This window comes from Atractosteus spatula, unplaced genomic scaffold (genome assembly GCF_055471065.1).
Source record: "Atractosteus spatula isolate fAtrSpa1 unplaced genomic scaffold, fAtrSpa1.hap1 Scaffold_135, whole genome shotgun sequence".
In the NCBI taxonomy this organism is placed as follows: domain Eukaryota; kingdom Metazoa; phylum Chordata; class Actinopteri; order Semionotiformes; family Lepisosteidae; genus Atractosteus; species Atractosteus spatula.
This window is the reverse complement of record NW_028296692.1, coordinates 39627-56355: the sequence shown is the minus strand read 5'-3', so window position 1 is coordinate 56355 and position 16729 is coordinate 39627. Positions and strand designations below refer to the sequence as shown.

General features: G+C 38.7%; 1 non-coding gene across 1 annotated transcript; it reads left to right on the top strand.

Annotated features, from left to right (window-relative positions):
- The first annotated feature begins 2089 nt into the window (after positions 1-2089).
- On the top strand, positions 2090-2171 carry trnas-gcu (transfer RNA serine (anticodon GCU)). Its single transcript has one exon. It is a non-coding gene; the product is annotated as a tRNA-Ser (tRNA).
- Positions 2172-16729: the final 14558 nt, after the last annotated feature.

The following is a 16729-nucleotide window of genomic DNA, read 5'->3' as shown; positions in this document are numbered from 1 at the left end:
TTCTGCTGGACACAGCTGTTTTCTGAACTGCAAATCTCCAACACAGGCTGGGGGCGCTGTGTGTTCAGGCTGAGCGGTTATATGAGAAAAGACTCAGCGAGCTGCAGGCGCGGCTCATTACTCTGCGCTCCCCGTGAGGAATGCGCGCGTCCTCCCTCCTTTATTACCTTCATACACTCCTCTCAAACCACAGCAAACTCGGTGAACATTTACTGGGTCTTTCTTTCCGAGATCACAGGCAGAAACAATAAACACGCTGAAAACAGGAAGGTATTCCTGATCGTAGGCGAAGATGCGCAAAAATAAATCTCCTAAAATCCAATAAAGTCCTGTCACGTCCAGGTACTATTCTGGTGTATCTGAATAGTTATGGAAATGTTGTTACAAAAAAGAGACAAATTAACTTTTTTATTTCATTCGAGCTGTAAATTTGAAAATGTTTTATTTTCAATTATCTAAATAATACAAAACACAATCACTCATCGTAAGCGTCTGACCATTGATATTCCGGAATTATGAGCCCGTACACAGGCATTGCGAAATCACACGCTCACAAGCAATTCAACGAATATGATGCTTTTCAGGGGCTGAATATTAGACACGAGTCATCGTGCGGAGTTTTTTCCTCCTGTACCGCAGTCTTTGCTTCGGAACACCCCTCTTGCCGCATGTGCGCTTTATTTTCGATTTTCTGTATAGAACACCGAATATCTTGAAGAAGTCTGGCAAGCGAGGACTGCTGGATTATTGACGTATAAACATTGGTTCAAAATCAACATCCTCTGCTATTGCCGTTGCTTCTTTGATAGTTTCTTCAAATTCCTCATCTGACTTTCAATATCAAGGGATATTGTGCATAATACCATACTATCTGTAGCTTTCTTTTGATCGCCTGTTTTATTAAAATGCCAGCCTATTTTACAGTTATTTTAGATGTTTGGCAAGGTGTAATATCCTCCCTCGCATCCTCAGCTAAAATATTTTAAAAGTACAACAAAATTACATTATATTGAACAGCACTAGGTTAACATTTAGAATTCAAATTAAGGTAAATATACGAAAATATTAAAATATAACTCCGGCGATCTGTCGTTTTTGCTTGTCAAGTTCTCAGATAATTTTGCATTGTATTTTTAATTATTTTAGCTGAGGATGCAACAGGAGTATAAGTGAATTTTCCCGCCACACATTGGAACATAAATTTCCATGGGTGAATACTATCTGCTTGAAAGTTTCCCTTGTCGGTAATTATTGGAAATTCCCGGTAATGTTGACTCTACTGCAGTCTTTACCTCTGACCAACCCTCAATTGTTTACTACTGCAAATATCAAAATAGTTAAGGTTTTGCGGACAAATTAAATATCTGTGGTGATGATGTTTACTATGGGAGGAAGTGCGTCCCTGGGTGGGCTTAAAACACCCAACGTTGGGTTAAGAGCCGAACACGCCAACCAAATGCACCACAGAAACGCTTACCCGCCGCTTTTTGGCATTTACATACTTTTGGTGAACACAAAATTCGCTCACATTTCATCTTTCGTAAGATATATGATTTAAAAAAGTTCCACAAAGGAAATGAATACATGCATTAAACCAAATCAAGCCCTCTGTGAGTGTCCCAAATGATCTGTTCTGTAAAACAAGACAGGAAGAAAGGTTACGCTAGAATTTGAACGCAGGATTTCCTCTTTATTAAACAGGTGCTTTAACCAGCTAAACCACGGCGCCGGCAGAGCACTATGCTTACAGCCGCATGGACATACTGCTGCTCTGAGACATCTGCGTTCGGTGTGCGCTGAGCCTGCTCGCCGAGCAAGTTGCCTCCTTTTCATACACTAGCAGCCTTGATACTAAGAGACAGGATGAGAAATGGCTTTTATCTGGCACTTTTCATATCCAAGGAGATTAATGTGCTTTCCGTGTACAACAGGGTGTCCTCTATACTCGCCACTGAAGCACAGGACACGCCTGGTGGATTGACATCATTCAAGCAAAATAGTGAAATGGCAGGTGGAAGAGGAAAATGACCATCAAGAAGAAAGATGATCTTGAGCGCGCCAACTCATGTCCGAAGGGGCTGACTCCCTCGACAAGGTGGCCGAGTGGTTAAGGCGATGGACTGCTAATCCATTGTGCTCTGCACGCGTGGGTTTGAATCCCATCCTTGTCGTCTCGAGCTTTTGACTTGTGATCCGTTTCTATGTCGGGTTTGTGCACTTTTGCTACTGTAGTAGAGCAGTAATATTTCTAGCATTGGCTGAACATGGCTTACAACAGTAGCTGACAGACAATAGTCTCTTAATATTTAAGACACCTGAAGAAGGCTCCACGGCCGAAACATTGTGTTCTCTTTCTTCTTTTTTTCAGCATGGAATAAACCTATTACTTGGTCTTAATATTTAGGTTACACTTATGTTTTGTACTGCTTTCACCTGATATTAATAGTAGTCCTGATGAACGGTTTTGGGACATGGTGCATCTTGAAAAATGTTCCTGTTAATTTCAATTTGGAAAAACTGCACTCACCAGAAGCTGAAACAGGTCGTGTTTACATAATGCGCAAAGCAATAGCAATGTTTGGAGTTGAATCTAGATATGAGTCCTTACCTGTTACAGGAGGCGTTTTAGGACTTTTTTTTTACCCCAGATAAAGCTATCAATTAATCTTACATTTCTACTATATCAGTATTAGCAACATTATCTTTACCTAGCACTAAATGTAGCTTTAAATAAGAGTAAATTTTAAAATATATGTAAAAGTAAATGCTATTCCATATATTGTAACTTTGTGGTATTTAGAATGTTTATCTGAGGATGCAAGGGAAAGTATTATACCTTGGGAAACATCCAAGACAAAGGTAAAAGAGGCTCATATTTTAATAAAATTTTCGATCAAAAGAAAACCACAATCTGTATGATATTATCATTAATATCCCAAGATATCGACGTTCAGTTGAAAGATTTGAAGAAACTCTCCAAGAAGCAACTCCAGTAGCGGAGTTTTGATTTGAACCGATGTTTGCACCTCAATAATCCATTAGTCCTCGAAAGAAACAAAGACAGGGATGTTTTGAGTGTCACCGTGATCGTCTTCTCAATCCAAAAGAAAGGTTTTCTATGATCCTGATCCCACTAGCAAAAGAGTCAATTTCTGCCTGCACTGATATCCCTTCAAACGTTTTGTAAGATCTCTGGTAGAATATACAGTAGAATCCAGGTCTATTTCTTCTACTAAAAGAGACTATGGGAGTGAGTATTTTGATGTCGAACTGGGATTTAAATAGACAGAAACACTACACTACATTGGGCTACGCGTATGACAAAACGTGGGCGTTCTGAGTTGACCTTTCCATAGCTCAGTTACTACAGCGTAAAACTTTCAAAGAACAGCGAGCGATTGTTATGTCGCTGTTTTGAATCCGGCTCGAAGGATGGTGTTTTCTTGTTCCTTAATTAAAATGTGAAAATATCGAATTTGTCTTTCACTTTTACGTTCACCGAACGCTCAGCAAACAGAGAAGCAGAGGCTCCTGTTCTGATCTATCCTCACGTCTGATTGTCTTGCTTTGACCTTTAAAATGTGCAGTTGACGGTTCACTCTTCCTAACACAATTAAAGACCTGCGGAAAAGACTCGCTATCGGGAGTTTAGGTCAGTGGTAGCGTGCACGTACTCTATGAAGCGTCGATTTCAATCGCCGGCGTCTCCACTCTGGATTCTTTTTAAACGCGATATCTTTCCTTCCTCTTGTGACTTCCCTCGTGTGTGAATTTCAGGGAGACACATAAACCCTTTGTCTGAAGAGACAAAAGAGACATTTTTTTAAACCAGACAAAATGAAAGACGTAGTAATTATAGACACGTACAAAACACGTGAATCTAATTGAGAACATGTGGACCGGGGCGATGTATTACTAGTAGCGGCTCTGAGCTCACTGTAATGCAGTTGAGTAAGAGGATAGTAGGGACAGTGGCGCAATAGATACCGTGTCTGATTCCGGATTAGAAGTTTTTAGGTTCGATTCCTGCCTGGCTCGTGAAGCTTTTAAACCACGCTACTCAACACTGTCACCTAGTGTGTGCGGTCCTACACAACCTTACTATCGACTGGATGAGTCTCCAGTTAATTCCGCCTGTTTCACCACCGTTATTGTTGGACCACAGCCACAGATATGAGAAGACATACTGTTCCGAACAACTGTCTTAAATAATCACGTTGAAAAAGGTGACTAAGTTTTTTTTTCTTTAGCGTAACCTTACATTTGCCTATAAAGTTTACACTACTTTCTGTAGCCACAAATACCCAATATTTCTGCTGTTTCCTGAGAAACACGAGTATAGAGTTAAACACAATAAATAATACCACAAATCTATTCAGTTAACACCCAGATGTGACAGGGGTAACTTGCACCCCCTTTAAATATGTATTTCTTTAATTTCAGTTCTCTTCCCTCCCCAAGATACCTGCAAATTCACTATCGCGTATTAAAGGCTGTACATGCATTACCTGTAATACAGCTACTAACAAAGATATCCATTAAAGTTAATTATTAATAAATAATACTATTATTCATAAAGACATGTATTCATAAGATTCATCATGAATAGTTGTGGTGTCTGGAAAGCAACTGTAGTTAAATATAGAAAAAAAGAGTTGTAGTTATTGAGGTAATTTCAGGTAGAATGCAAGAACTAAAGTTAACTAGTCCCACAGTAATGCGTGGGGTCCTATCAATAGAAAAAAAAAATATTTGTATCCTGAAAACACAACAACCACAAAAGGAGAAGTATTCTGGGAACCTAGGTAAATCCCTGTAGTAGTTGAACAACTATAAAAACAAACAAAAAACTTGAAAACATAAAGAAAAAGAACATTAAAAAGATATCTGGGAAACAACAAAAACACAGAATCTAACTGTGAGAGCTTTTTCAAATTTTTGGTACTGCATCGTGCTCCTCTCGTCTAAGAAGATATCTCTGTGATATCTTTCTAAGAAAATAATTGCCCGGTGATATCGACTCAGGTACTCAGTTGTTACGTGCTGTAATTCGATATATGCAAAGCATATGTATTCCCTCCAATTATCAATAAGGTATTAAACATTACATGCCACTTTTTCTCTAGCTCATGTTCATGTTGGATCAGTGAGAAAGGCATGCCTGGTTGTGCTTGAACCAGCACTTTACTTTAATTTTAGTCCCGACCTGACCACACTAAGCAATTGTACCATAGAGACTCCAACAGGTTGGTTTTCTCCATTTACAGTTTTTAGGAAAAAAATAATCTGCATTTTTAAGCAAGATTGTATCTCAAATTTCACAAATTGTAAGTATTTCTTGAAAAACGTTGTTTCAGAAAGAAACTGAGTAGACGGGAATAGTCCAGTCAGTAGAATATTGAACTTCTCATCTCAGGGTCCCTATTCAGGCGGCTGATTTTCTTGCAACTACTTACAGATGCAGCCATTCAAAGTGCGCGGCACAGACACCGCGGTACAGATACCGCAGGTATGATGACACGGGATACCGCGGTGCGTGATTGGTTGACCGACAGGGGCACTCGTGGTCCGTTGGTCTGTCGTAGAAAGACTTACTGTAAACGTCTTTACTGTGCCCGTTGTAGATATTGAATTTTACCACTGAAGGGAAATCTTAGTAGCTGAGCATAAAAAGAATAGGAGCATACTGTAACGCGTGTGAAGGCCATAAACGATATTAATTTTGGAACGTAAACATACAGTATATAGCTGGTCTTGGTACTTTAAAGAAAAAAATACACACCGGTATTCCATTTCTCCCTAAACATTGTAAGCTTCGAAGTCTTTAACTAACGTGATACCGGAGTCAACAAGCATACTTTTAGAATTTGATTAAAAGGGAATATAATATGGAATCGCGTATCTCAAGAAATTAATAACGATATAATTATATTCATGTTGCAAAAGAACTGCAACGGACATAAAAACTCCCTTGCTTTTAACAGAGCGTTCCATAATTTCTAACTACGAAAATGCCAGGTGAAAGGATTTGTAAACATATTTTGTTAAAGCAAGTCAGTTTTTTCCACAACACATAAAAGACATTTTTCCAAGAAAGTTTAGCCTTTGTCACTAATGAAACCACTAAATAAAGACATAAATATAGAAATCTTAAGATTTGTTCTATTTAATGTTGGTAGCAGGATGAACTGTCAGAGTGTATATGTTGTCGCAGAGTTGCTGCAAGATGTTAACAGTGAAAAAGGTATTTAGAAATGAGTTATTTCAAGATGAAAATTTTCAGAATAATTGCAAATCTAGCAGGATAGAGAAAGCACAGAAAACTGGCAGTTAGATTGATCAGATTAGTATGAAAAGTCATTTAGCAAAGGGAATTAGAAGAGTGACAAACTAGTATACTTTAGATCTTTTTTTCTGAACCAGGGACAATCTGATCATGTTTCCCTATAACAATAATAAAAAACTTTATTTGATATATCACCATTAAAGGTGGCATCTCAAAGCAATACAGTAGATGTAAAAACAGATAAAAGGACCACAGATTACAAAGTAAATGAATATAAGAAAGACAAGCAGTTAGAGGTGCTACCAAAATTAGAAAATGAAGCAGATACAGACACTAAGTCTTCTGAAAAGAAAGGTTCTGAGGTTAGATTTAAACTGGCCTTGGTGTGTGTGTGTTTGTGTCTGTCTGTCCTGTGATGGACTGGCGCTATGTCCAGGGTGTATTCTGCCTTGTGTCCGTCACTTACTGGGATAGGCTCCAAATCCTCTGTACTGGATAAAGAGATTAGAAATGGATGGAAGTAAAGGCACTGTGTGGATGGAACTATACACAGTGTTAGAAACCCACTATGAAATGGCAGCATCTGGCTTAAGGAAACAGCCTTTCCACCTCTCTTGCACATCAGTATCCATACCTAGTTATTTAAACAAATTGCCTCTAATTATAAACATCTTAATATGCTGGCTCTGTGGATCCGCATCAGCTATGTTTGCCCATTCCTTCAATTCATGTGCATCCAACACACAGTTCAACGCTAGCAACTACACAAAATCTAAAATATGAGCTCTACTTGCCACTTACAGTACCAACAGTACCAGCTAACTTTAGTAGTGACATTTTCATGGATCTTTTTAACAATAAAATTTACAACATCAGACTTCAGACACAATTAAACAGGCCTCAAAAAAGTCTGGTACAAACATTTTCAGCATGGAATAAACCGTTACTTTAATGGTATAAACCTTAAATGGATTCATATTCTCAATAAGATTTGGTGCTCAGTAACATGACTTAGAAAATGACAGAAGACATACGTATCATGCTTATCCTTCTATTTTTCATAATCGTAAACTCCTTAAGGCAGTTACATTTTCTCTGTTCTGACCTGGAGTTACAGAGAAATTTAAATTCTAATAAGAGATTTGTAATGAGGAAAGTCATACCAATCACTCATACAGTACCAGGATTTGCAATTACAATACAAATACTTTCTTTCTGTATGTGTTTATTTTGCAGTTTGAGTCTATGGCATTCCTTTGGGGGTCTATACTCCAAGGCATGACTTTTTTATGTATAAACATCAGTATTTACTGCTATTAATTACTGTACGATTTATAGTTGAAATCTGAGCCTAGATATAAAGTTAGATATAAAGTTAAAATCTCGACAAAGCAATGTAGGAAATACAGAGAAAATAAATCCTTTCTGACATCTAAAATCAGTTTCGATCAAGGTCTCTAAAACGAACAAGAAAAAGAAGATTTTCGGAGGGCAATTATGCTGTGTTTATATAGAATAAGTGATTTATGAGCAATCTAATTTCTTGTTCGTTTAAAACAGTGAAATGTCAGCTGTAAAAGATCGCACCAGAAAGAGCACTCTCTCTGCCTGTCATAGACGTTCAGGAAAGGCTGAATGAAGTCATGTCAAGTACAATAATTCGGAGATCAATAATAACAGTTGTAGGACAGTATATAAGGAGGATAAGGATTTTGAAGTTGACTCGAAATCTGATAGGTAACCAGTGCAAGGACTTGAAAACAGGTGTAATGCATCCCTGATAGGATTCTTGCTGTCATATTCTGAACATATTGAAGATTGCTCAGTGTGGATTTAATTTCCTCAGTGAACAGGATGTGCATTTATTAATTCTAGAAAAAAACTAGATTTCTCTAGTTCTTAGTTTCTCTAGTTCCCTTTAAAATAAACTATTATTCCACAATGCAGAGTATTACATGGCCAGTATTTACACATGATATTTGTGATTTAAAGAAATTAACACAAGCAGCTTTTGGAGATTTAAGTGTTGGCTGAGTTATTGCAGGATAAAAGATTAGAGATGTTGGCAAGAAGAAGATAGTTTGGGGAAAGCTGAGGAATACACTTATAACAAGAACACTTCCTAATGGGGTTAGGCATACTTTTGATGAAGATGATGAAGTTAACAGACTATATGTTTACATAGATACTGAAATAAGGATTGTATTTTAGATTATGTGTAGTTGCTGGCATTGAACTGTGTGTTGGATGCACATGAATTGAAGGAATGGGCAAACATAGCTGATGCGGATCCACAGAGCCAGCATATTAAGATGTTTATAATTAGAGGCAATTTGTTTAAATAACTAGGTATGGATACTGATGTGCAAGAGAGGTGGAAAGGCTGTTTCCTTAAGCCAGCAGTATAAAATATTTTATTCTCAGTGAGATGCTGCCATTTCATAGTGGGTTTCTAACACTGTGTATAGTTCCATCCACACAGTGCCTTTACTTCCATTTCTAATCTCTTTATCCAGTACAGAGGATTTGGAGCCTATCCCAGTAAGCAACGGACACAAGGCAGAATACACCCTGGACATAGCGCCAGTCCATCACAGGACAGACAGACACAAACACACACACACCAGGGCCAGTTTTCCCATAAACCAATTAACTTACCAGTATGTTTTGGAGTGCGAGAGGGAGTCATATCACACATATGGAGAAAAACCATGTAACCCAGAGAGAACATGTAAACCCCACACACACAGGATGGCAGGAATTGAACCTAGGACCCCAGTGCTGCAAGATAGCAATGCTAACCACTTTGCCACCATTATAAATGGATGGATATCTTAGTTATCTTTCTAGTTCACAGGTTTGCATGCATAATTTAATTTTGAAAGCCACTAAGACATCAGGTACTACTGTTGTATTTATGAAAAAGAAACAAAACAAAAAACATACTAACAACTGTGCCATCCTACTCCTTAGCTAATACATTTTATTATTCATAAACAGTTAACATTGTTAGCAAAATATTTTGAATTATATTTAACCCTATTTTTTCTTTAGTTTTGTATTTAACTTATTATATGATAGTCAGACTTAATGTATATTTGAACAATGAAAATATATTTTTACAAGATTTTACATTAAGCACTTAAAATTAATATGGTTAATAATAGTAAACTGTAACATGCTGTAACAAGATCGGTTAAACTGCGAAGAAAATGCTTTCAGAGAAAATGTTTCAGGTGTGAAGAACATAGATCTCCAATGCAATTTCAACCAAACCTGTTCCCACACACCCTGCCCCCACTACCATTAGAATATACACAAAGCACTCAAATCTTTCGAGCTAATGATCAGGTGACCCGAGAGAGAGCGAGAGAAACACCAAGGGGTGCGGAACCAGGGAACTATTTACATGGAAAACGGGCGATCTCCCCAGACTGTCCGCCCGTTTCACTGTTACCTGGATACCTCTTTATTTAGAACTCACAAACACTGATTTTTAGTTTAGAAGGATTCAAGTAGGGTTTTAAATGAAAGGCAGCGACCTTAATCAAGCCCAAATCACAATTGAACCCATTCAGAGCCTACATTACATTTTAGCGTTTCATTCTGAGCAGAAGACCCTCACACCTGAAGAAGGGGGAGGTGTTTTTCGCTGGAAATCTCGCCTGCTTCTACTTTACAACCGGAGTGCTGGCTGTGACGAATTAAACCGGTTTTACAAGTTTCAATCACAGACCATGTGACATGGGAGTCAGGAAACTCCACCGGATTTGATAACGCTATAAAAACGCTATAAAATAATGTGACTTGGCACAGAACAAGTTTACAGCACAGTTCAATAATAAATGCTGACCATGACTTTAGAAGCATAAATTGCCTTACACTCAATTTAAACACAAGCTGTCTTTAGCCCTCTAAGCTGGTTCATACAGAAATGTAGAGATCCAGGCTCAGAACACACAGCTTCATTAGCGAATACATATGCAGGACAACTAGAGAAGACGTTTTACAGAGGATGGATTTTTAGAAACATCCCATCAGTGACATCACTGAAGTCAACTCCTAGGTACTGTAACTGTCGTGTGGATAGTTTCACAAGAATCAGACAAAGGTTTAAGCATCGCTTGTTCTAGATAAAACTGCATAAAAAAAACAACAACCCATAATGTACTTCTTTGCGGCTCTGTTTGCCCAAATCATATATTCACAACGTGAAATCTAGAAAATAATATTACGTAACCAAAATCCGCAATATGGAAACAGATCCTGTGTAATTGTTGATAGATGATGTACTCGTAACATTTTTTCAAGACGAACTACAACATTTAAAAAATGACTTGTATGTACTTGATATCTCTAATCAATCCACGGGTCCCAGCACGAAACGAAACTAAAACGCATACCGTTTCGCGCTTCTTATTAGTTGCTCAAAAGTAATTTGACCTTATGAAATGCATAATATAAACCTAGAAACATATACGTGAGCAGTACTTAAGCACTGTAGTATCGGTGTTAAGACATACCTCTCAAATACTGTAAATCAAGTTAAAAATATCTCAAGACAGATTCTGGTCATAATGAAACCATGTTTTGTGTATGTTTTCTTTAAAGTACCGAGACCAGCCATATACTGTATGTTTATGTTCCAAAATTAATATCGTTTATGGCCTTCTCACGCGTTGCAGTATGCTCCTATTCTTTTTATGCTCAGCTACTAAGATTTCCCTTCAGTGGTAAAATTAGATATGAATAGTCAATACTTAAACGGGCACAGTTAAGACATTAAATATACATATACATACTGTATACAGTACAGTTTGCATACGGTAATATGTTTATGTTCCTAAATCAATCTCTTTTATGAGCATGTGAAAGGCATGGTGAATCACTGTACTTTGCATGATTGGAAACAAATGCGTGATTGCGAAATGCTGTGGTGTTACTTTTACAAAGATGGTCAATTAAAAAAAGAATGTTGACCAGGGCAATACTTTGAGTTTACACTTACAGCTTGTCCAAGGTCATTCATTATTAATACTATTAGTAATATCTTCGTTAAAGACTTTGATGGCCACAGCTCAAACATGAGAGGTTGAGCTTTATTAGCTCCACCTTGCGGAAATTCTGGATACTATTATTTTGCTTGTCGTATTATAGGAGAATTTACGGTAACTCGCGGTATTTACCGGTAGCTTGCGGTAGACTGCGTACAGCGTACCGCAAAATAATGCGGTATCGCCCGCGCATTTTGAATGGCTGCATCTGTATTCCATGCTGAAACGAGAAGGAAACACATTACATCAGAGGAGCCTTCTTTGGGTGTGATACAGAATAAACCTTTATTTGTTTCTTCCAAATTAATTTAAACCTCATCTCCAGCACCTAAACTCGTCAGTTGCTTTCAGTAGCTAAAGACACAGACCATACTGCTCCAGGTGAGGTTCAAAACCACAACCTCAGCATGACTTCGCTGTGCACTGCTGTATAAGCACTGCGCACAGACCAATTGCGCCACTGGAGCTGTATACCTCCCGCTCCTCATACAGACTACCGCTGCAAGAAAATAGGGTTTTGGTTGTGGATCCATCTCCACATGGGGGAAAGGGACAGTAAAATAGCAAGGAAAACACAAGAGAAGAAACTGAAAGAATTGTGCTCACTGCAAAGTAGAAAGGAAAGAGGTGGCCGGATACATAAAACAGCTAGGTGGATAATTTATAACGACGATAACATTTTTTTTAACTAAGTAGCCTTAATGGCAATACAGTGTTAGGAGTTCGGCTTTTCTTATTTCTTCTGCAGAACCAGCGGTATCGGAATATACTGATCCGCATAAGAAGCGCTTTCGGTTTCTGATAGATTTTATTGAGCACTGCTCTAAACTTTACATTTGCTCGGGCTGCTTATACGCTGCACAAGCCGGAGCGCGTACGTTTGGTGTCCGAAATGGACTGGCAGTGGCAGGTCGACTTGGTGGACATGAGAAAACACCACGAGTTCAATGACGGTTTCTGTTACATCTTAACGTGTATAGACATGCTGTCTAAATACGCTTCGGCCATGCCGCTGAAAACCAAGTCTGGAGGGGCCTTGACAGGCGCCTTCCGAAATATACTGCAAGAGGGGCGTGCTCCTAAAAAGCTACAAACGGACGAGGGTAAATAATTTCTTAACAGGACCTTCCAAAATTTTCTCAAACGTGAGAATATTGAACATTTCGTTACGGCCAGCGATGTGAAGGCTAGCGTGGTCGAGAGGTTTAACAGAACTATTAAAACAAAAATGTGGAGGTACCTGAGACACAAAAACACCTTTCGATATATCGACGTCCCATCAGATCTTATTTACGCTTATAACCATAGTTACCACACGACTATTAATCGAACCCCGGCTTCTGTTACGTCCGACATCTCCCTTGAGGTGTGGAGAACGGTCTATGACGAACACTTTAAGAGAAAACCGTCAAAGTTTTCATTTAATGTGGGTGATCGCGTGCGGGTGTCCAAAATTAAGGGAGTGTTTGAGAAGGGATATGAACAGACCTTCCTTCACAGATGAAATTTTCAGAGCTCGGCTCTGAGACCCTATTACAAACTGCAGGACTACGCAGGCGACAACATTAAGGGCTCCTTCTATGCCGAAGAGCTACAGAAGATAAACCCCGCTGTTGAGAACGTCTACCGCATCCAAAAGATTTTAGCAGCCAGGGCTCGTGGCAAAAACAAACAGCTTTTGGTAAAGTGGCGCGGTTGGAGCAATAAATTCAATAGTTGGGTAAAGGCTTCCGAGGTCCGAGACATATAGAGGTGGTGAAAAATGAACCCCAATGGTTTCTATGTTACGCTGGCCAGTAATTCATCCTCAAAGATGTTTCCAAAGAACACCAACGCGTGCTACACAGAGCATCTGGCAAAGGCGATTGACCTGGACGGGAGCTGGGAAGTGGGGCTGGTCGAGCTGCACTATCCGCACACGCTAAACACGTTTGATGAAGATGAAGTTTTTCTGTTTGTCAGCGATGAGCTCAAGACTATCTGGACATGTACCTTACCGAGAGGGTACTACAGCAACATCGAGCAGCTCTTGCATGAAATGAAACGGGCTGCGGAAAAATCCAAGTTAACGGCTGTAAGCCTTAAATACAACCCCATTAGTCGGTCGGTAAGGATTGTTAGTGATAAACGGTTTGTTATACAGGTGCATAACTGCCTGGCGAGGATGTTGGGTTTCAAATCGGGTGTCGGGGGTGTAAAATCACCGCACCCCGTCGATATGACTGGCGGATTTAACACCATGTATATATACACCGATATCATAGAACACCAGTTAATAGGTGACGTCTACGCACCGCTTTTGTGTTGAGTGCCCTTCAGAGGCGTGGATGGTGAATTCGTCACAGTATTGTACGACAAACCCCATTACGTGCCGGTGAGCATCGACCATTTTAACAACATCACTATTGAAATAAAGACAGATCAAAACGAACACGTGTCATTTGCATTTGGAAAGGTCATCGTCAAGCTGCATTTCAGACCTGTGAAAGCGACAAACATCTGAAAGGATGACGTTCATCAAGAGCTACGGGGATCCTTCTTTGTATACGCACTACTACAAACAACAGGCTGGTTATGGATTACTAGGATTTTCAGGGCTACCGGTTCAGTACGGCGCGGGTATCAGGGGTATTTTCAGAGCGCTATTTAGAAAAGCCGTGCCTTTTCTGAAACTCAGGTTTGAAATAGCTAAGCCGCACATGGCATCGGCGGCTAAAAACATCGCCAAAGACGTGGTTAGCAACATTAAAAGCACGGTCATGTCTAAGGTGGCAGCACATCAGCAGGAAGGTTCGGGTCTAGCATACAGATGCAGCCATTCAAAATGCGTGCGTTATTTTGCGGCATACCCCGGTGGGCGTGTCGCGGCATCACGCAGTGTCACGCAGTGTGACGTGGTTAATCGCGCGTCATTTGACGCTCTGCCGGAAACTATCCGGCGTCACCTTGTAAAACCGCCAGGGGGAGCTTAACCTCTCATGTACAGCATTTGAGCCTTTAATTTTGAACAGTGTATTACAGCATGTTAATCTTCAGTCATTAAAATGTTGGTATATTTTATGAAAGCAAGATTGCTCAGTTGGACAAAAGTACACAACCTACCTTTATCAGAAATATTTATGCATCAAAGCCTTTACCGAAGATATTACTAATAGTATTAATAATGGATGACTTTGGACAAGCTGTATACTCAAAGTATAATTTCTTTAGCACATTTGTACAAGCACTTGGAATCTGTCCAAGCCATACTTTGTCAGGCATTTTGTTTTACTTCAACGGGCATAAAAACTTCCTTGCTTTTAACAGGGCGTTTCATAATTTCTAACTACGAAAATGATTTAAAATGCGACACCTATCATTCAACTAGAGCTTAAAATATCACAAGGAAAAATACACACCGGTATTCCATTTCTCCCTAAACATTGTAAGCTTCGAAGTCTTTAACTAACGTGATACCGGAGTCAACAAGCATACTTTTAGAATTTGATTAAAAGGGAATATAATATGGAATCGCGTATCTCAAGAATTTAATAACGGTATGATTATATCCGTGTACTGCGGCAGGGCTGTGTAGGGCTGTTTCGCCTGCCTGCTCATGTGAGCTGACTGTAGCCGACTGGTCTAGGTGCGTGCCTGCCAACGGGCAGGGTGTGTGCTCGAATCCAGCTGGTGCTGAACCTTCCAGTTTTATTTATTTATTTTTTAATCGCGTAACATATTACCGTATGCAAACTGTACTGTATACAGTATGTATATGTATATTTAATGTCTTAACTGTGCCCGTTTAGTTGAATTTAAAAAAATTATTTAACACGAACATTAAGCTGTTTACATCTTCCGCCTGAGAACAGTCACCCGTTGCTACCCAACGCAGAATGGTGATTGGCTGACACCATCTGACACCCCTCTGATTGGAGAAAAAAGACGTGCTAGTTTGCTATACATACTGTAACAGGAAGAGGATTTCTTTCTATTCAAAACGTGTATTTTAAAAGTTTAAGAAGTAAAAACCTTACAGCGTACACAGATTTCTAAACTGATCAGGATCGTTATCTTTGTTTTATGCATAATAATATTCACCGCTCTGTGCAGCAAATTAATAATAAACTTTATTTTATATAGCGTTTTAAACGAATAAGTAATTAGATTGCTCATAAACCTAATCACTTGCTTTTTCTTTTTATTTAGGCTCAGATTTCAACTATAGATCGTATTATTAATAACCATAATAACAACCAACCAACAAAAACAACCATATAAACATAATACCAACCAAAAACATAGATAACAACCACAATACAAAATCAAATATATCAAACCATTTTACTCTCGCAAAGTCCTCCAATTATCATAATCCCGCCCCTTATGCAAAACCAAACCTTCCTCCCATCCCAGTTTATCCTGTTTATCATAAACAAAATCCACCTCAATTTTCAACATAAAGCATTACACAAAATCAATACCTCAACACTCCATACTCAACAACGATAATTCACAAACAGCCAGAACATGTAACTACACATTCCCAACAGACCTAATTTCCATAGCCCCGCCCCTTATGCAAAACCAACATCCCTCCCCTGTTCTCTCTCTCCCCTGGCGGTTGTAATTGTTTTTATTTTCAAATAAATTTTAGCAAAGTCATGCATTTTAAAAATCTTAAGATTTTTATATTTATGTCTTTATTTAGTGGTTTCATTAGTGACAAAGGCTAAACTTTCTTGGAAAAATGTCTTTTATGTAAACCATGTTTGCTATTTATTCATTCAGGGCTAAAATATGTTCATTGTATTCTAATGAAAGAAGGGTTCCTTTCGCCGTAGTCGGGAGCCTAGCCTTTAACTAGTAAGTACTGTACTTACTGGGTTTTTGAGGTGGGGGGGAGAAAAATCGTTTTCCCAGCCTAACAGTATTGTTTTTAACCTGTAAATTTGCTGGACAGAGAGGTGAACATTATTACACAGAAGACAAAGATAGCGATTTACGTTGCATTGTGTATCGTGCTGCTTTAATACAGTTTTAAATAATTGGAAGTCTAAACAGTATCAGCTTTATTTATGGGTTTTAAATAAAGGTGATTTAAACGCGATTTAAATCAATATAAATGTTTATATTGTAACGCATAGGTGACTATTCATTGTTATTAAAATGACTTAAATTCGATCATGTTGTGATATTTAGAAATATACATTTGTTTGGTGCGAGTGAAGTTTTATTTAATCTCTGAGCCATACTGATTCTTCTGGAAGCCAGTTTCCGCCAGGGAGTAAAAAAAAACACACTATGGTATTCTCTCCAATGCAGTGCAGTTAAAAACATACCTCTGATGCTGCTCCTAAATGAATATCGTTTATGACCATCAGAAGCTTTATGCTCCTTTTCTTTTTTC